This window comes from Carassius gibelio, chromosome A19 (assembly GCF_023724105.1).
Source record: "Carassius gibelio isolate Cgi1373 ecotype wild population from Czech Republic chromosome A19, carGib1.2-hapl.c, whole genome shotgun sequence".
Lineage (NCBI taxonomy): Eukaryota > Metazoa > Chordata > Actinopteri > Cypriniformes > Cyprinidae > Carassius > Carassius gibelio.
In genome coordinates, this window is record NC_068389.1 from 28,565,256 (window position 1) to 28,587,732 (window position 22,477).

The 22,477-nt window shown below is 34.7% G+C and overlaps 1 protein-coding gene and 1 long non-coding RNA gene across 2 annotated transcripts in view; one reads left to right on the plus strand and one right to left on the minus strand.

Annotated features, from left to right (window-relative positions):
* The window catches only part of LOC127935231 (uncharacterized), a 16,734-nt gene extending 1,804 nt beyond the window's left edge, over positions 1 to 14,930 (plus strand). The window contains exons 2-3 of the long non-coding RNA XR_008148027.1: positions 7,928 to 8,836; positions 14,529 to 14,930. This is a non-coding gene — a long non-coding RNA (uncharacterized LOC127935231). The remainder of the gene's footprint in view (positions 1 to 7,927; positions 8,837 to 14,528) is intronic.
* Positions 1 to 22,477, minus strand: part of LOC127935227 (glutathione S-transferase A) — a 232,949-nt gene that overhangs the window by 130,852 nt on the left and 79,620 nt on the right. The gene's annotated exons all lie outside the window — the stretch shown is intronic.

Sequence of the window (22,477 nt, forward strand, 5' to 3'; positions counted from 1 at the left end):
AATAAAACCTGTCAATATTTATTATAGACCACTGTAACTGTGTATAATCTAACAAACAAGTTTATTATGAAAATAAAAGTGTGTACACCAGATAAATTGGACGATAAAGAAATTGCTAACAATAGTATAATAGAGCATGTTATAGGTTTTTAGGCGTTTAGATGCAGAAATGGACAAATCAAATGTAAAATAAAATGTAATTGATTTAATTAAATATAGATTAAGTCTTGTTAGAGCAAAATAATAAATAAATACGTACACACATTAAAAAAGCAGCCAAGAAGAATGAGTTTAATTTTTTATATAGATTAAAATTGAAGACCGAAGCAGCTGGTATATGCGGTTACTTAATATTAAAATCCAGTAGATCCACTTCAGATTTATTTCTCAACAGTTTATGTTCACGTGGCTGTTTTCGTTTATATTAGCCAAGCTATTATGTATTTTGAAATAATCTTGTCCGTGATGTGTTCGTTCTTACGACGAAAGGCAGAATCCTGCAGCTCCAGAGATATATGTTATTCTGCCAGTCGCGCTTTCAAATAGCCTTGCGCACATAAACGGGTCACAAACACCTGCATTTAGCTCTTGGTGTGTTATAATGGATGTATTGTGTGCATTTATGGCAATAATTTATTTTAAAAAGCTCTTAAACAAGAATAAATTCGTTAGTTTTGAACTTGTGACACTGTGCGCGCTGATCGGAGGCAGTGATTTCAGATAGGCAGCCGCGAATATTTCATTTTCACACAAACAGTTCAAAAACATCTTAATTTAGCTCTTGGTATGCTCTAATTGGTGAATTGTGTGATATCGCTGCAATACTTTATTTTTAATAGCTATAAAACAAGAATAAACTCGTTTTTTCTGAGCTCATCATTCCACATGCTCCTGCTCAGAGCTGTGATTCATCTCTCCTGTTTCTCACGTATCACTGACCACACATCAATTATTAATGAGCCCTGACCTGATAATAATCATATATGTTGGTTTAGCTTGTCAGTGTGAATTAAATCCAAGTATTTATTTGTATTTTAACCGATTTAAAAGTGAAACCAAAAGACAGTCTCCTCCCTTTTTTAGTCCGGTAACTGCACCTGTAGGGGCGCATTTTCTCTCAGACAATGGAAGTCTAAGCACACACACTCAAACAGAGGGACAGAGTGAGATGAGATTTCTGACGGTTTTTTAATTTTCTGTTATCCATACAGTGTTGTAAAGTCATGAAACTATGCATATTTACTCAGAATAACTTTTTTTTTCTGTATGAAAAAAGGTTTTGAAGTGTTTGGAATTTAAAAATGCAGGAAAATTAATAATTCCATCTTTACTGTCATTTAAAAAAATCACCACGACAAAACCATCCAAGCTATCCAAAACCCATTCACAATTTAAGTTCCTCAATGTTTTTTCAACATGTAGACAAAGTTTGGTGTGTATAGTGTTACTTTCCTCTGAGCAGTATGCATTAATTCACAGCTAAATGTAAAAAACAATCCACATTCAAATCAAAATAGCCGACTTCCTGTTGATCGTAGCTGATGACTGTGAATTAGAAAGTTGTCAGTCTTGATAAGAACAATTTTTGTACTGAGTTTGGTGTCTGTAACTAAAACTAACCCCCCACTTTTGACAAAAGGTGGCGCTATAGAGTGCCTCTTCCACGCCCTCTTATGAACTTTTGCCATTGTCTAGCTATCAATAATACCAATATGTGTTTTGACTTTCATGTAAATCTGAGCTTGTTATCTGCCTCAAACTCACCATAACAGAATATTCAAGTTTGACACTTTGCCATGGCAACACTATATTAGATATCAATATCCCCACAACAGATTTTCATCGGCCGTGTTTTGTCATTATTCTGATGAAATTTGCAGCAAATCGAGTAAAAATAAGATGCTGAATTCAAAGCATTTTGAAAATGACACACTTCCTGCTGCCAGTTGGTGGCGCTATAACGTTGACTCTTAATAGTCACATATATACGATCGGTATCATACAGCGAACAAACCGATGAAGTTTGATCAAACTCAGGCAATGTATGTGGATGTTATTAGGCATTTCCTGTTTCTCATTTATTGCTCTAATTTCAACGCCTCGCCACGAGCAAACCGTTTGAGATATCAAAAATCCCCTGGCAATTTTTCATCCCCAATGTCTTGAGATCATGTTGCCCGAGTTTCGTGGCAATCAAGTAAAAAACCTATGACAAGTATATCAAATTCCAGAGCATGCTTTTTTTAAACAGCCCTGAATAGCTGACTTCCTGTTGGGCGGAGCCTATGACATAGAGCGCAAAAGTTGTTCAGCTCAATGAGATCTATAAGTGTACCGAGTTTCATATAAATACATGCAAGCGTGTGTGAGCTATGGTTCAAGATTTCTGACGGTGTTCCAGGGGGCGCTGTAGAGCCCCTGTGCCACGCCCGGGTCCCAGTCTCTGTGGCGTCCTGATGGCCGCAGATTCCAATGTGTGTGCCAATTTTCAAGAGTTTTTGAGTATGTTAAGGCCCCCAAAAATGCCCGGAAGGTTTAAAAAAAAATAAAAATAATAATAAATATAGCTGCAAGCAGCGATGGCGGGCTCAAGCCATCAGTGCAACGCCACCCCGGTGGCATCGGGAAAACTGTGCCCAGCGGGCATAAGCATTTACAGTAACCCTCTGGCAATCAAATTTTAAGGGATATGGCAGTTAAAGGGTTAATCCGACCCATCTAGACTTTGAAATCACATACACAGAACAATATATAAAACTTTAGTAACACTTTTTTTTAATATATATAAAAAATGTATAAGGTGTGCATTGTAGCTGACACCTAAATGAACACATTACAATTGTTTTATGACTGCAAGTCTTTTTCCTCAAATGCTATTGAGCTTCAAATTTGCGTTTGAGCCCATGTGAAAAAGTAGCATAATTTACATATGACTTACAGTTTGTTTTAATAAATATCAAACATTCAATTTAATTGTGCATTATAGCTGTCATCTAGATGGACAATTACAGTTGTTTTATGACTAAGTCATTCTCTTCAAATACTACTGACGTTAGAAAAGTGTATAACAATATCACATGTAACTTTAGAGACGGTCCCTAAATTTGAGACTCTCGAATGTCCAATGTCAAGCCAACTTTATGCCTGTTTTTGACTTTATTTTTCTTTTCTCTGTGCCGGATTGCTGATGTCTTTTACCGGGGCATAGATGTCCATCCATCAATTACGAACATTCATCCGCAAATGTCCGAGCGGTCGCGAGCGCGGATGGGAGAATGGCGCATGTTTTATTTTTTTTGAGCTACTGGGATGGTGCCCCCTCTGGGAGTTGGTGCCCTACGAATACTGCGTATTCTGCATATAGGGAGCGGCGGTACTATCTGGAAGATATATTCCTCAAGCCGTCGTTCATAAAGCCTATATATAAAGTCTTATTAATATAGTATTCCACAATATGTTGTGCTATTCTAATATTATTGCGTTTTTTTATTGACATTGTTATTTGCTGTTATTTTTGACTTGATAAAAAAAAATTAAATATAAACTTATGCAATTGTGTATATATATATATATATATATATATATATATATATATATATATAGTGTACAGTTTTCTTTTATTGTATCTTGAAATAAATGTTTCTGAGTTCTGTGTTTGTTTATTTTTTTTATTTTTTTTAGAAAGATTACAGCCTTTAATCTCCTCAAAATAAATGTGCATATAAACCATGAACAATTTAATTATAGCTGTATTTATAAAATGCTTACTAATGACTATTAATTTTGGGAGAAGGCTATTTAAAGCAGCAACAGTTGATGTTGAGGCCTAAGATATTTCTTAAGCTGTAATGATGAAAAAACAACAACAACAACACAAAATTGCTTATTTTTTCTCTGCTGGTGATTAAAGAGATGATTAAGTCTCCCTCCCTCTCTCTCTCTCTCTCTCTCTCTCTCTCTCTCTGACACCAAGCCCATCCCCTCTCTCACACATTCACACAAACTCAGCACACACACTTAACAAACACACACTTAACACACAAACACACACACACACACACACACACACACACATTACCCACAGTGACAGAGGGACAGAGTGACATAAGATGTATGGTAGTTTTTTTAATCTTCTCTCATCCATATAGTGTTGTATAGTCATGAAACTATGCATATTTCCTCAGCATGACTTGTCTTCTATGTGTACATTTTTTTGAAGTGTTTAGAAGCTGCACTTTAAAACAATAAAAGACATTTACTGGTTACTTTTTTACTGTTATTTCAAAAAATCACCACGACAAAACCATTCAAGCTATCCAAAATTCATCCGCACCTGTTCTGTAAGCTACATTCTTTAAACAGTGGTAAAAGAGGATGTGGTGCTGATCCTTCAAGAGTCACTCCAAACTTATCTGTCCATAAAAGCCTATAAAGAATTATTCTTAATACACAGTATTTCACAATACTTCAGCATATTATTCTAATTAAGTGAGGGTCATTTTATCAGTAAAATACATATTTTTCTTTGAAAGATTTCTATAAATGATTTAAATCATATTCGTTTCTACAATAATTATTTAAAAGTAATCCTATCTGGTGGCCATTATTGGTACTAAGAATTGCAAGCTTGATTTATATGTTATGATAGTTTTAATTTTATGCTGGCTCCTGGACATGATAAAGCTATGAAACTTACTGTGCTTCCTTCAAATGATGACTTCTACGTATATAAAAAATTATGAAGAGTTGGAATGAAGAATGTTAAAGATATAGTAAAATAACTATTGTATTTTTTTATGTTACTTTAATAAATCGGTATGGCCACACCATTTAAGGTATCTTAAACCCATTCGCAATTTAACATCTTCAGTATATTGGCATCATGTTGAAAAAGTTTGATGTGAACTACTTGTGTCTTCTTGGAGGAGTATGATTCATTTACAGGCTGATTTGATCATAAATCCACAATAAAATTTCTGAGTTCTGTATCAATCTGTGTTGTTGTTTGTTTATTTTCATTTTTTTATTTTTCATAGGAAGATAACTGACCCTTTACTCTCCTTTTTAATAAATGTGCTTATAAACCAAGATCAAGCTATTTATAGCTGTATTTATAAGATGCTTATTAATGACTGTTTAAGTTGGGACAAGACTTTATAAAGCATGAACTGACTATTTACTAATGAGTGCAGTTATTATAAAGTGTTACCAATGCATTTACTAATGTTAACAAATTAGACATTATTTTACAGTGTTATAAAATCCTTTAATGACTTATAAGCATTTGTGAAAGTTCTGCTTGCATTACAGCTTAGTCTTCATCTGTGAGCTGAACAGTTTTACTGTTACATCCATGAGATTTTTAAAATGTAGATACATGTCATGTCACATGATGGAATAGGTCAGTATCAAATGAGTTGAAATTATTATTTGCAGCACAAATAAGTATTTTTAGAATTTTGTTTTTAATTCCTGAAACTGTCAGAAAAGGATAAGGCCTAAGAGATTTCTTAAGTTTTAATGAAAACAGCAATGTTAGCAACAGCAACAAAAAATAACAATTTAAAATACTTTTTTTTTCTGGTGATTAAAGAGATGATTAAGTCTCTCTCTCTCTCTCTCTCTTTCTCTCTCTCATTGTGTCTGCCACTCAGCTCATGCCCATCCCCCACTCACACACACACACTCACACACACACACACACACACACACACTCAGCACACATACATTCCTCAAACAGAGGGACAGAGTGAGTTGAGATGTCTGACAGTTTTTTAATTTTCTTTTAATCATACAGTGTTGTAAAGTCATGAAACTATGCATATGTCCTCAGAATGATTTGATCTCTGTATGAATTTTTTTTTTAAGTGTTTGGAAGCTGCAATTTAAAAATACAAGACAATTAATGATTCCCTTTTTACTGTCATTTCAAAAAATCACCACGACCAAACCGTTCAAGCTAATCAAAATCCGTTCGCAATTTATGTTCCTCAATGTTTTTTCAACATGTAGACAAAGTTTGGTGAGTATAGTGAACATTTCCTCTGAGGAGTATGCATTAAATCAGAGCTCAATTTAAATATTCAAATCAAAATAGCCGACTTCCTGTTGGTCGTAGCTGATGACTGTGAATTAGAAAGTTGTCCGTCTTGAAAAGAACAATTTATGTACCAAGTTTGGTGTCTGTAGCTAAAACTAACCCCCCCACTTTTGACAAAAGGTGGCGCTATAGAGTGCCTCTTCCACGCCCTTTTAAAAGCTTTTGCCATTGTCTAGCTATCACTAATACTGATATGTGTTTTGAGTTTCATGTAAATCTGAGCTTGTTGTCTGCCTCAAACTCACCATAACAGAACATTCAAGTTTGACACGTTGCCATGGCAACACTATATCAGATATCAATATCCCCACAACAGATTTACATCGGCCGTGTTTTTTCATTATTCTGATGAAGTTTTAAGTAAATCGAGTAAAAATAAGATGCTGAATTCAAAGCATTTGGAAAATGACACACTTCCTGCTGCCAGTTGGTGGCGCTATAACGTTGACTCTTAATATTCACATATATACGATCGGTATCATACAACGAACAAACCAATGAAGTTTGATCAAATTCAGGAAATGTATGTGGATGTTATTAGACATTTCCTGTTTCTCATTTCTCGCCATAAATTACACGCCTCGCCACGGGCAAACCGTTCGAGATATCAAAAATCCCCTCGCAATTTTTCATCCCCAATGTCTTGAGATCGTGTTCACCGAGTTTCGTGGCGAACGGGTTGAAAACCTCAGAGGAGTATTTCAAATTCCAGAGCATGCTTTTTTTAAACAGCCCTGAATAGCTGACTTCCTGTTGGGCGGAGCCTATGACATAAAGTGTGAAAGTTGTTCAGCTCAATGAGATCTATAAGTGTACCGAGTTTCATATAAATACATGCAAGTGTGTGTGAGCTATGGTTCAAGATTTCTGAAGGTGTTCCAGGGGGCGCTGTAGAGCCCCTGTGCCACGCCCGGGTCCCAGCCTCTGCAGCGTCCTGATGGCCGCAGATTCCAATGTGTGTGCCAATTTTCAAGAGTTTTTGAGCATGTTAAGGCCCCCAAAAATGCCTGGAAGGTTTAATAAAAAATAAAAGAAATAATAAGAAATATAGCTGCAAGCAGCGATGGCGGGCTCAAGCCACCAATGCCATCGCCACCCCGGTGGCATCAGGTAAACTGTGCCCAGCGGGCACATGCATTCACAATATCCCTCTGGCAGTGAGGTTTTAAAGGATATGGCAGTTAAAGGGTTAATCCGAATCATCTAGACTTTAAAATCAAATTCACAGAACAATATATATATATATATATATATAGTAACACTTTACAATAAGATTTCATTTATAAACATTATGTTAACATGAGCAATATTTATATAGCATTCATTCATGTCAGTTAATATTCCAAACTTAAACATTAAAACATTGTTTTGTGATTTTTTTCCAAGCACATTTTACCAATTCCAAACCATATCAATCTTAATAACTACCATTATTTTTTATTTAATCATTCATGAGTGTTATACAATACTCCAGGAAAGCTGGAAGAGAAAAACTCCTTATATTCATGTGCAGAATTATTAGGCATGTTTTCTTTTACAGATGAAATGCACTAAAAAAGAGTTTTAACTCAAACTATTTTAACTCAAAGTCGAAAATTATGAAATACCCATGAGAAATATCAAACACAAATGCAATACAGAAATGGATAAGTTAAGACTTGACCATTGTACAAAAATGCTGACTGGGTCATGAGGTCAGAAAAGAAGAAGAAAAAAAAAAAAAACAGGTCAAGAAGAACTGACAAAAAGAATTGCAAAATAATTAGGAATTAATGTGAAGATTAATTTTTAGTCAATTCTGCAACACAGACTTTTCCGGGAAAGGAGGTGGAATAAAAATGAGCTCCTAAATCTTAATCCCGGATTCTGGAAGATATATTCCTCAAACCATCGGACAAGAGGAGGTGGTGCTGGTCCTTCACGAGTCACTCTAATCGGTTCAGAAAGCCTATATATAGTCTTATATATATATATAAGTCTTAATATATAGTATTTCACAATACTTCATGGTATTCTAATTAAATCATTTTTTGGAATCTTAGATCTCTCAGAACCTGACACATTGTAATTCTGAGACTCCAGGAAAGTGGCAGTTCTGTAAAATGTTGGCGCTGGAGACTAAATGCTCCCTGATAGTTTCACACCTAATTCACTTAACACACACACACACACACACACACACATTACCCACAGTGACAGAGGGACAGAGTGACATCAGATGTATGATAGTTTTTTTAATTTTCTATCATCCATATAGTGTTGTATAGTCATGAAACTATGCATATTTCCCCAGAATGACTTGTCTTCTATGTGTACAATTTTTTTAAGTGTTTAGAAGCTGCACTTTAAAACAATAAAAGACATTTACTGGTTACTTTTTTACTGTTATTTAAAAAAATCACCACGACAAACCATTCAAGCCATTCAAAATTCATCCGCACCTGTACTGTAAGATACATTCTTTAAACAGTGGTAAAAGAGGATGTGGTGCTGATCCTTCAAGAGTCACTCAAAACGTATCTGTCCATAAAGCCTATAAAGAATTATTCTTAATATACGGTTCACAATACTTCAGCTTGTTATTCTAATTAAGTGAGGGTCATTTTATCAGTAAAATACATCAAATTCATATTATTTTTCTTTGAAAGATTTCTATAAATGATTTAAATCATTATACTTGTTTCTACAATAATTATTTAAAAGTAATCCTATAGCTCCATCTGGTGGCCATTATTGGTACTAAGAATTGCAAGCTTGATTTATATGTTATGATAGTTTTAATTTTATGCTGGCTCTTGAAAATGATAAAGCTATGAAACTTACTGTGCTTCCTTCAAATGATGACTTCTACGTATATAAAAAATTATGAAGAGTTGGAATTAAAAATGTTAAAGATATAGTAAAATAACTATTGTATTTTTTTATGTTACTTTAATAAATCGCTATGGCCACACCATTTAAGGTATCCTAAACCCTTTCGAAATTTAACATCTTCAGTATATGGCTTCATGTTAAAACAGTTTGGTGTGAACTACTTATGTCTTCTTAGAGGAGAATGAATTCATTTACAGGCTGATTTTATCATAAATCCACAATAACATTTCTGAGTTCTGTATCAATCTGTGTTGTTGTTTGTTTATTTTTATTTTTCATAGGAAGATAACTGACCCTTTACTCTCCTTTTTAATAAATGTGCTTATAAACCAAGAACAAGCTATTTATAGCTGTATTTATAAACTGCTTACTACTGACTATTAATATTGGGACAAGGCTTTATGAAGCATGAACTGACTATTTACTAATGAGTGCAGTTATTATAAAGTGTTATCAATGCATTTGCTAATGTTAACAAATTAGACATTATTTTACAGTGTTATTAAATCCTTTCAATGATTTGTAAGTGTTTTGTAATGATTTTATTGACCTACAAGTATTTGTGAAAGTTCTGCTTGCATTACAGCTTAGTCTTGATCTGTGAGCTGAACAGATTTACTGTTACATCCATGAGATTATGTAAATTCAAATAAATATCATGTCACAGGATGTCAGAGGTCAGTATCAAATTAATTTGAAATTATTATTTGCAGCACAAATAAGGTTTTTTAGGATTTTTAAAAATCCCTAAAACTGTCAGAAAAGGATAAGGCCTAAGATTTCTATGTGAGTGGCTAAATTTATTTGTTTTTATAACTATAATGCATAAACTATGAAATTATACAAAATTTATAAAAATGTACAACAGTTATTCTTTTCCAATGTTTTTTTTTTTTTTTTTTTTTTTTTTTTTACATTTAAAAAAATTAGCCTACGCAATCATTCTAAACAGCTTGAATAAAACCTGTTAATATTTATTATAGACCACTGTAACTGTGTATAATCTAACAAACAAGTTTATAATGAAAATAAAAGCGTGTACACCAGATAAATTGGACGATAAAGAAATTGCTAACAATAATATAATAGAGCATGTTTTATGTTTTTAGGCGTTTAGATGCAGAAATGGACAAATCAAATGTAAAATAAAATGTAATTGATTTAATTAAATATAGATTAAGTCTTGTTAGAGCAACATAATAAATAAATACCTACACACATTAAAAAAGCAGCCAAGATTAATGAGTTTAATTTTTTATATAGATTAAAATTGAAGACAGAAGCAGCTGGTATATGCGGTCACTTAATATTAAAATCCAGTAGATCCACTTCAGATTTAATTCTCAACAGTTTATGTTCACGTGGCTGTTTTCGTTTATATTAGCCAAGCTATTATGTATTTTGAAATAATCTTGTCCGTGATGTGTTCGTTCTCACGACGAAAGGCAGAATCCTGGAGCTCCAGAGATATATGTTATTCTGCCAGTCGCGCTTTCAAATAGTCTTGCACACTTAAACGGGTCACAAACACCTGCATTTAGCTCGTGTTGTGTTATAATGGATGTATTGTGTGCATTTATGGCAATAAGTTATTTAAAAAAGCTCTTAAACAAGAATAAGTCGTTAGTTTTGAACTTGTGACACTGTGCGCGCTGATCGGAGGCAGTGATTTCAGATAGGCAGCCGCAAATATTTCATTTTCACACAAACAGTTCAAAAACATCTTAATTTAGCTCTTGGTGTGTTCTAATTGGTGAATTGTGTGATATCGCTGCAATACTTTATTTTTAATAGCTATAAAACAAGAATAAACTCGTTTTTTCTGAGCTCATCATTCCACACGCTCCTGCTCAGAGCGGTGATTCATCTCTCGTGTTTCTCACGTATCACTGACCACACATCAATTATTAATGAGCCCTGACCTGATAATAATCATATATGTTGGTTTAGCTTGTCAGTGTGAATTAAATCCAAGTATTTATTTGTATTTTAACCGATTTAAAAGTGAAACCAAAAGACAGTCTCCTCCCTCTTTAACTCCGGTAACTGCACCTGTAGGGGCGCATTTTCTCTCAGACAATGGAAGTCTAAGCACACACACTCAAACAGAGGGACAGAGTGAGAGGAGATGTCTGACAGTTTTTTAATTTTCTGTTATCCATACAGTGTTGTAAAGTCATGAAACTATGCATATTCACTCAGAATAACTTTTTTTCTGTATGAAAAAAGGTTTTGAAGTGTTTGGAATTTAAAAATGCAGGAAAATTAATAATTCCATCTTTACTGTCATTTAAAAAAATCACCACGACAAAACCATCCAAGCTATCCAAAACCCATTCACAATTTAAGTTCCTCAATGTTTTTTCAACATGTAGACAAAGTTTGGTGTGTATAGTGTTACTCTCCTCTGAGCAGTATGCATTAATTCACAGCTAAATGTAAAAAACAATCCACATTCAAATCAAAATAGCCGACTTCCTGTTGGTCGTAGCTGATGACTGTGAATTAGAAAGTTGTCCGTCTTGATAAGAACAATTTTTGTACTGAGTTTGGTGTCTGTAGCTAAAACTAACCCCCCCACTTTTGACAAAAGGTGGCGCTATAGAGTGCCTCTTCCACGCCCTCTTATGAACTTTTGCCAGTGTCTAGCTGTCACTAATACTGATATGTGTTCTGAGTTTGATGAAATTCTAAGCATGTTATTTGCCTCAAAATCACCTGAGAAGTATTCCAGTTTGACATGTTGCCACGGCAACAATATTTTTAGATATCCAATTTCCCCCAGCAGATTCATATCGGCTGTGTTTTAACATTATTCTGATGAAGTTTGAAGCAAATCGAATAAAAATAGGATGCTGAATTTAAAGCATTTTGAAAATGACACACTTCCTGCTGCCAGTTGGTGGCGCTATAACTTTGACTCCTAATAATCACATATATGCGATCGACATCATACAATGAATAATCTGATGAAGTTTGATTGAAATCAGGAAATGTATGTGGATGGTATTAGACACTTCCTGTTTCTCAATTCTCGCCATAATTTCAACGCCTCGCCACGAGCAAACCGTTCGAGATATCAAAAATCCCCTGGCAATTTTTCATCCCCAATGTCTTGAGATCATGTTGACCGAGTTTGGTGGTAAACGAGTAAAAAACCTATGACAAGTATATCAAATTCCAGAGCATGCGCTTTTTACATAACTCTAAATAGCTGACTTCCTGTTGGGCGGAGCCCAATGACATGCAATACGAAAGTTGTTCGGCACGATGAGATCTATATGTGTACTGAGTTTCATATGAATATGTGCAAGTATGTGTGAGCTATACATCAACATTTATGACTGTGTTTCAGGGGGCGCCGTAGAGCCCCTGTGCCACGCCCGGGTCCCAACCTCTGCAGGCTCCTAAAGGGCACAGATTCCAAAGTGTGTGCAAATTTTCAAGAGTTTTTGAGTATGTTAGGGACCCCAAAAGCCCCCACAACTTTGACCAAAAATATGAATAATAAACCCTAAATAGCCAACTTCCTGTTGGGCGGAGCCTATGATATGCAGTACGAAAGTTGTTTGGTTTAATGAGATCTACATGTGTACCGAGTTTCATGTGTCTACGTGCAAGTATGTATGATATATGGCCCTCAGTATTCCAGGGGGCGCTGTAGAGCCCCTGTGCCACGCCCGTGTATCAGTCTCTGCCCGACCCTAATGGCCGCAGGTTCCAATCTGTGTGCCAATTTTCAAGAGTTTTCGAGCATGTTAAGGACCCCAAAAGCCCCCTTAACGTTAGAAAAAAATAATAATAATAATAATAATAATAAAAAAATATAGCTGCAAGCAGCGATGGCGGGCTCAAGCCACCAATGCCATCACCACCCCGGTGGCATCAGGTAAACTGTGCCCAGCGGGCACATGCATTCACAATATCCCTCTGGCAGTGAGGTTTTAAAGGATAGAGGGGAGCGTAGAGGGGAGCGTGCATTTGCAGTGGCTGGGCCACGACTCTGGAATACCCTGCCTTTAGAGATCAGACTGGCCCCTTCCTTGTCTATTTTTAAATCTTTGCTAAAAACTTTTTTATTTTCCTTAGTGTACTGACTACTGTGTTATGCTACATTTTGAAATGGGTGGTTTTAAATTTTTTGTCTGGTCTATTTTTATGTATGTGTAATATTCTTGCTCTTATGTTAAAGCACTTTGGTCAGCCAGGAGGCTGTTGTAAATGCGCTATACAAATAAATTGAACTTGAACTTGAACTTGAACTTGATATGGCAGTTAAAGGGTTAATCCAAATCATCTAGACTTTAAAATCACATTCACAGAACAATATATATATATATATATATAACTTTAGTAACACTTTACAATAAGATTTCATTTATAAACATTATGTTAACATGAACAATATTTATATAGCATTCATTCATGTCAGTTAATATTCCAAACTTAAACATTAAAACATTGTTTTATTGTGATTTTTTTCCAAGCACATTTTACCAATTCCAAACCATATCAATCTTAATAACTACCATTATTTTTTATTTAATCATTTATGAGTGCTATACAATAGTCCAGGAAAGCTGGAAGAGAAAAACAGGTCAAGAAGAACTGACAAAAGAATTGCAAAAGAATTAGGAATTAATGTGAAGATTAATTTTTAGTCAATTCTGCAAGACAGACTTTCAGGAAAGGAGGTGGAATAAAAATGAGCTCCTAAATCTTAATCCCGGATTCTGGAAGATATATTCCTCAAACCATCAAACAAGAGAAGGTGGTGCTGGTCCTTCACGAGTCAGTCTAATCTGTTCATTAAGCCTATATATAAAGTCTTAATATATAGTATTTCACAATACTTCATGGTATTCTAATTAAATATTTTTTTGGAATCTTAGATCTCTCAGAACCTGACACATTGTAATTCTGAGACTCCAGGAAAGTGCCAGTTCTGTAAAATGTTGGTGCTGGAGACTAAATGCTCACTGATAGTTTCACACCTAATTCACTTAAAACACACACAAACACACACACACAGTGACAGAGGGACAGAGTGACATCAGATGTATGTTTTTTAATTTTCTGTCATCCATATAATGTTGTATAGTCATGAAACTATGCATATTTCCTCAGAATGACTTGTCTTCTATGTGTACATTTTTTTTGAAGTGTTTAGAAGCTGCACTTTTTTTTACTGGTTCCTTTTTTACTATTATTTCAAAAAATCACCACGACAAAACCATTCAAGCTATCCAAAATTCATTCACACCTGTTCTGTAAGATTAATTCTTTAAACAGTGGTAAAAGAGGATGTGGTGCTGAACCTTCAAGAGTCACTTAAAACGTATCTGTCCATAAAGCCTATTAAGAATTATTCTTAATATACAGTTCACAATACTTCAGCTTGTTATTCTAATTAAGTGAGGGTCATTTTATCAGTAAAATTCCTAAAATACATATTATTTTATTTGAAAGATTTCTATAAATGATTTAAATCATACTCGTTTCTCCAATAATTATTTAAAAGTAATCCTATAGCTCCCTCTGGTGGCCATTATAGGTACTAAGAATTGCAAGCTTGATTTATAAGTTATGATAGTTTTAATTTTATGCTGGCTCTTGAAAATGATAAAGCTATGAAACTTACTGTGCTTCCTTCAAATGAGGACTTCTACTTATATAAAAAATTATGAAGAGTTAGAATGAAAAATTTTAAAGATATAGTAAAATAACTATTGTATTTTTTATGTTACTTTAATAAATCTCTATGGCAACACCATTTAAGCTATCCTAAACCCATTCACAATTTAACATCTCAGTATATTGGCATCATGTTGAAAAAGGAGTATGGAGTAGTATGAGGAGGAGTATGAATTCATTTACAGGCTGATTTTATCATAAATCCACAATAAAATTTCTGAGTTCTGTATCAATCTGTGTTGTTGTTGTTTGTTTATTTTTATCTTTTATTTTTCATAGGAAGATAACTGACCCTTTACTCTCCTTTTTAATAAATGTGCTTATAAACCAAGGACAAGCTATTTATAGCTGTATTTATAAACTGCTTACTACTGACTATTAATATTGGGACAAGGCTTTATAAAGCATGAACTGACTATTTACTAATGAGTGCAGTTATTATAAAGTGTTATCAATGAATTTGCTAATGTTAACAAATTAGACATTATTTTACAGTGTTATCAAATCCTTAAATGACTCATAAGCATTTGTGAAAGTTCTACTTGCATTACAGCTTAGTATTGATCTGTGAGCTGAACAGATTTACTGTTACATCTATGAGATTATGTAAATTCAAATAAATATAATGTCACAGGATGTCATAGGTCAGTATCAAATGAGTTTGAAATTATTATTTGCAGCACAAATAAGTTTTTTTTAGGATTTTTAAAAATCCCTAAAACTGTCAGAAAAAGGTTAAGGCCTAAGCTATTTCTATGTGAGTGGCTAAATTTATTTTTGTTTTTATAATTGTAATACACAAACTATGAAATTATACAAAATGTATAAAAAGGTAAATAAATAAATACGCACACGTTAAAAAAGCAGCCAAGTCGAATGAGTTTCCTTTTTTATATAGATTAAAATTGAAGACAGAAGCAAGTGGTAAATGTGGTCACTTTAATATTCAAATCCAGTAGATCCAGTTTATGTTCACGTGGTTGTTTTCGTTTATATTCGCCAAGCTATTATGTATTTTGAAATAATCTTGTCCGTGATGTGTTCGTTCGTACGACGAAAGACAGAAACCTGCAGCTCGAGAGATATGTTATTCTGCCAGTCGCGCTTTCAAATAGTCTTGCACACTTAAACAGGTCACAAACACCTGCATTTAGCTCTTGTAGTGTTACAATGGGTTTATTGTGTGCATTTGTGGTAATATTTTATTTAAAAAAGCTCTTAAACAAGAATAAATTCGTTTGTTTTGAGCTCGACACTGTACGCGCTGATCGGAGCGGTGATTTCAGATAGGCAGCCACAAATATTTCATTTTCACACAAACAGTTCAAAAACATCTGAATTTAGCTCTTGGTGTGTTCTAATTGGTTGATTGTGTGATATCGCTGTAATAATTTATTTTTAAAAGCTTTAAAACAGGAATAAATTCGTTTTCTCTGAGCTCTTTACTCCAGACGCTCGTGATCACAGCGGTGATTCATCTCTCCTATTTCTCACGTATCTCTGGCCAGAAATTATTTATCCATGAGCCCTGAACCGGTAATAATCAGATATGTTGGTTTAGCTTGTCAGTGTGAATTAAATCTAAGTATTTATTTGTATTTTTAACCGATTTAAAAGTGAAAGTAAAAGTTCGGGAATTGAACCTGTAGGGGCGCAATTTCTCTCAGACAATGGAAGTCTGAAGCACATACACTCAAACAGAGGGACAAAGTGAGATGAGATGTCTGACAGTTTTTTAATTTTCTGTTATCCATACAGTGTTGTAAAGTCGTTAAACTATGCATATTTCCTCAGAATGACTTTTTCATCTGTATGAAAAAATTCTTTGACGTGTTTGGAAGCTGCAATTTAAAAATACAATAATGATTCCCTTTGTAAGGTCATTTAAAAAAATCACCACGGCAAAACCATTCAAGCTATCCAAAATCCATTCACAATTTAAGTTCCTATCAGAAATACTGATGTGTGTTCAGAGTTTTGTGAAATTCTAAGTATGTTATTTGCCTCAAAATCACCTGAGAAGTATTCCAGTTTGACATGTTGCCACGCCAACAATTTTTTAGATATCAATATCCCCCTTGCAGATTTATATCGGCTGTGTTTTAACATTATTCTGATGAAGTTTGAAGCAAATCGAGTAATAATAAGATGCTGAATTCAAATCATTTTGAAAATGTCACACTTCCTTCTGCCAGTTGGTGGCGCTATAACTTTGACTCCTAATAGTCACATATATGCGATCGACATCATACAACGAATAATCTGATGAAGTTTGATTAAAATCAGGAAATGTATGTGGACGGTATTAGACACTTCCTGTTTCTCATTTCTCGCCATAATTTCAACGCCTCGCCATGAGCAAACCATTCGAGATATCAAAAATCCCCTGGCAATTTTTCATCCCCAGTGTCTTGAGATCATGTTGACCGAGTTTGGCGGCAATCGAGAAAAAAACCTATGACAAGTATTTCAAATTCCAGAGCATGCGCTTTTTACATAACTCTAAATAGCTGACTTCCTGATGGGCGGAGCCTATGACATGCAATACGAAAGTTGTTTGGCACGATGAGATCTATATGTGTACTGAGTTTCATATGAATATGTGCAAGTATGTGTGAGCTATACATCAACATTTCTGACTGTGTTCCAGGGGGCGCCGTAGAGCCCCTGTGCCACGCCCGGGTCCCAGCCTCTGCAGGCTCCTAAAGGCCACAGATTCCAAAGTGTGCGCAAATTTTCAAGAGTTTTTGAGTATGTTAAGGACCCCAAAAGCCCCCACAACTTTGACGAAAAATTTGAATACTAAACCCTAAATAGCCAACTTCCTGTTGGGCGGAGCCTATGATATGCAATACAAAAGTTGTTTGGATTGATGAGATTTATATGTGTACCGAGTTTCATACGTCTACGAGCAAGAATGTATGATATATGGCCCTCCATATTCCAGGGGGCGCTGTAGAGCCCCTGTGCCACGCCCGTGTATCAGTCTCTGCCCGGCCCTAATGGCCGCAGGTTCCAATCTGTGTGCCAATTTTCAAGACTTTTTAAGCAAGTTAAGGGCCCCAAAAGCCCCCGAGACGTTGGAAAAAAATAATAATAATAATAATAATAATAATAATAAAAAATAATCCTAAGGAAAACAATAGGCCTCTCGCCCTTTGGGCTTGAGCCCTAATAATCCTTAGAAGAACAATAGGGCTCTTCGCCCCTTCGGGCTTGAGCCCTAATTAAAGCTGCAAGCAGCGATGAACGGGCCCTCGCACCCGGGCTCACCACCATCGTGTGGCTTTAGTAAAAAGGTGAACGTTGAGAAATATGCATTTAAACTCATAAATATAAGTGCAATATATCAAAGTTTATTCCATATGTGTGCCAATCTTCCTGTTGCCAGCAGGTGGCGCTATCGTTATAATGGAATATTGGCCTTCAGATGTGTTCAAGCCAGGACCCTTATCTCACATGTGAAGTTTGGGCAAGATCGGACATTTTATGCCTGAGTTATAACATCTTTTATTCCCATGGCGAGACATCGAACTTCGTCATGGCGACATGGACATGCCTTTTAACAAAAATTCAAGATCTTCACAACTAAACATCACACAGGTCTTTAGATTAGACTGACCACAAAAAAGACATTGATGTCATAAAATTTCTAGGAGTAGTTTGTCACAGTGTAAAATATGTCACTTCCAGTTGCCAATAGGTGGCGCTATGACTATAACTGAATATTGGCATGTAGATCTGTTCAGGTGAAGAGTCTTAACAAAAATGTGAAGTTTGGGGCGGATTGGACATTGTATGTCTGAGTTATAGCACCATCATTTTTCACGGCGAATCATCGAAATTTGTCAGGCCGCCATGGACACGCCCTTTAACGAAACCTCAATTCCTTCGCAATTTAACATGGCAAAGGGCTTTAGATTACACTGACCAAGTTTGGTGTTGATCTGAATAAATCTCTAGGAGGAGTTCGTTAAAATACAACCCCTGAAAATGACAAAAACAACACCAATTTTGCAGGGAAAATTAAAAATAACCGACTTCCTGTTGGGATTCGGATTTCGTACCAAGAGACTTTTTTGTAGCTATTGGTGTGTTACATATGTTTACCGATTTTCGTACATGTATATGACATGTAGCTCGAGGCGCACTCCATTGAAAATGTATAGGTGGCGCTATCGAGCCATTTTGCCACACCCAATGGAATATTAGCCTCCAGATGTGTTCAGGTCAGTACTCTTATCAAACATTTGAAGTCTGGGCAAGATCTGATATTTTATGACTGAGTTACAGCAACTTCTACTCCCATGGCGAGACATCGAACTTTGACATGGCGCCATGGACATGCCCTTTAACGAAAACTCAAGATCTTCTCATTTTAACATCGTACAGGCCTTTAGATTAGACTGACGACAAAAAAGACATTGATGTCAAAAATTTCTAGGAGTAGTTTGTCGCAGCTTAAAATATGTAACTTCCTGTTGCCAATAGGTGGCGCTATGACTATAACTGAATATTGTCGTGTCAAACTGTTCAGGACAGGAGTCTCATCCAACATGTGAAGTTTGGGGCAGATTGGTCATTGTATGTCTGAGTTATAGCAACTTCCTGTTTCATGGCGAATCATCGAAATTCGCCAGGCCGCCACACACAGGCCCTTCAACGAAAACTCAAAAGCTTCGCAATTTAACATCGCAAAGGACTTTAGATTAGGCATACCAAATTTGGTGTTGATCTGAATTAATCTCTAGGAGGAGTTCGTTAAAATACAACGCATGGAAATGACAAAAGTGACACAAAATTTGCTCATAATATTTGAAATAACCGACTTCCTGTTGGGTTTCGGATTTTGCTCCAAGAGACTTTTTTGTAGGTATTGGAGAGTTACATGTGTATACCGATTTTCATACATGTACATGAAACGTAGCTCGAGGCGCACACCGTTGAACGTGTATAGGTGGCGCTGTTGAGCCATTTTGGCACACCCACTTCTGAAACCCATATCAGACGTAAATTTTCGCCAGTTCTGAGGTGTGTGCAAAGTTTCATGACTTTTCGAGCATGTTTAGGCCCTCAAAAATGCGATTCATCTTAGAGAAGAAGAATAATAATAATAAGAATAAATATAGCTGCAAGCAGCGATGGCGGGCTCAAGCCACCAGTGCCATCGCCACCCCGGTGGCATCAGGTAAACTGTGCCCAGCGGGCACATGCATTCACAATATCCCTCTGGCAGTGAGGTTTTAAAGGATATGGCAGTTAAAGGGTTAATCCGAATCATCTAGACTTTAAAATCACATTCACAGAACAATATATATATATATAACTTTAGTAACACTTTACAATAAGATTCCATTCATAAACATTATGTTAACATGAACAATGTTTATATAGCATTCATTCACGTCAGTTAATATTCCAAACTTAAACATTAAAACATTGTTTTATTGTGATTTTTTTCCAAGCATTTTTTACCAATTCCAAACCATATCAATCTTAATAACTACCATTATTTTTTATTTAATCATTTATGAGTGCTATACAATAGTCCAGGAAAGCTGGAAGAGAAAAACAGGTCAAGAAGAACTGACAAAAATAATTGCAAAATAATTAGGAATTAATGTGAAGATTAATTTTTAGTAAATTCTGCAAGACAGACTTTCAGGAAAGGAGGTGGAATAAAAATGAGCTCCTAAATCTTAACCCCGGATTCAGGAAAATATATTCCTCAAACCATCGGACAAGAGGAGGTGGTGCTGGTCCTTCACGAGTCACTCTAATCTGTTCATAAAGCCTATATATAAAGTCTTAATATATAGTATTTCACAATACTTCATGGTATTCTAATTAAATCATTTTTTGGAATCTTTGATTTCTCAGAACCTGACACATTGTAATTCTGAGACTCCAGGAAAGTGGCAGTTCTGTAAAATGTTGGCACTGGAGACTAAATGCTCCCTGATAGTTTCACAACTAATTCACTTAACACACACACACACACACACACACACACACACATTACCCACAGTGACAGAGGGACAGAGTGACATCAGATGTATGATAGTTTTTTAATTTTCTATCATCCATATAGTGTTGTATAGTCATGAAACTATGCATATTTCCTCAGAATGACTTGTCTTCTATGTGTAAATTTTTTTAAGTGTTTAGAAGCTGCACTTAAAAAAATAAAAGACATTTACTGGTTACTTTTTTACTAATATTTTAAAAAATCACCACGACAAAACCATTCAAGCCATTCAAAATTCATCCGCACCTGTACTGTAAGATACATTCTTTAAACTGGTAAAAGAGGATGTGGTGCTGATCCTTCAAGTCACTCAAAACGTATCTGTCCATAAAGCCTATAAAGAATTATTCTTAATATACAGTTCACAATACTTCAGCTTGTTATTCTAATTAAGTGAATGTCATTTTATCAGTAAAATACATAAAATTCATATTATTTTTCTTTGAAAGATTTCTATAAATGATTTAAATCATACTTGTTTCTACAATAATTATTTAAAAGTAATCCTATAGCTCCATCTGGTGGCCATTATTGGTACTAAGAATTGCAAGCTTGATTTATATGTTATGATAGTTTTAAATTTATGCTGGCTCTTGAAAATGATAAAGCTATGAAACTTACTGTGCTTCCTTCAAATGATGACTTCTACGTATATAAAAAATTATGAAGAGTTGGAATTAAAAATTTTAAAGATATAGTAAAATTACTATTGTATTTTTTTTATGTTACTTTAATAAATCGCTATGGCCACACCATTTAAGGTATCCTAAACCCATTCGCAATTTAACATCTTCAGTATATGGCTTCATGTTAAAACAGTTTGGTGTGAACTACTTGTGTCTTCTTGGAGGAGAATGAATTCATTTACAGGCTGAGTTTATCATAAATCCACAATAACATTTATGAGTTCTGTATCAATCAGTGTTGTTGTTTGTTTATTTTTTATTTATTTTTTTCATAGGAAGATAACTGACCCTTTACTCTCCTTTTTAATAAATGTGCTTATAAACCAAGAACAAGCTATTTATAGCTGTATTTATAAACTGCTTACTACTGACTATTAATATTGGGACAAGGCTTTATGAAGCATGAACTGACTATTTACTAATGAGTGCAGTTATTATAAAGTGTTATCAATGCATTTGCTAATCTTAACAAATTAGACATTATTTTACAGTGTTATCAAATCCCTTAAATGATTTGTAAGTGTTTTGTAATGATTTTATTGACCTAAAAGCATTTGTGAAAGTTCTGCTTGCATTAGAGCTTAGTCTTGATCTGTGAGCTGAACAGATTTACTGTTACATCCATGAGATTATGTAAATTCAAATAAATATCATGTCACAGGATGTCAGAGGTCAGTATCAAATTAGTTTGAAATTATTATTTGCAGCACAAATAAGGTTTTTTAGGATTTTTAAAAATCCCTAAAACTGTCAGAAAAGGATAAGGCCTAAGATTTCTATGTGAGTGGCTAAATTTGTTTGTTTTTATAACTATAATGCATAAACTATGAAACTATACAAAATGTATAAAAAAGTACAAGTTATTCTTTTCCAATGTTTTTAATTTATTTAATTTTTTTTTTTTTTTTTTTTTTTTTTTTTTTTTTTTTGGATTTACATTTAAAAAAATTAGCCTACGGTGATCATTCTAAACATCTTGAATAAAACCTGTCAATATTTATTATAGACCACTATAACTGTGTATAATCTAACAAACGAGTTTATTATGAAAATAAAAGCGTGTACACCAGATAACTTGGACGATAAAGAAATTGC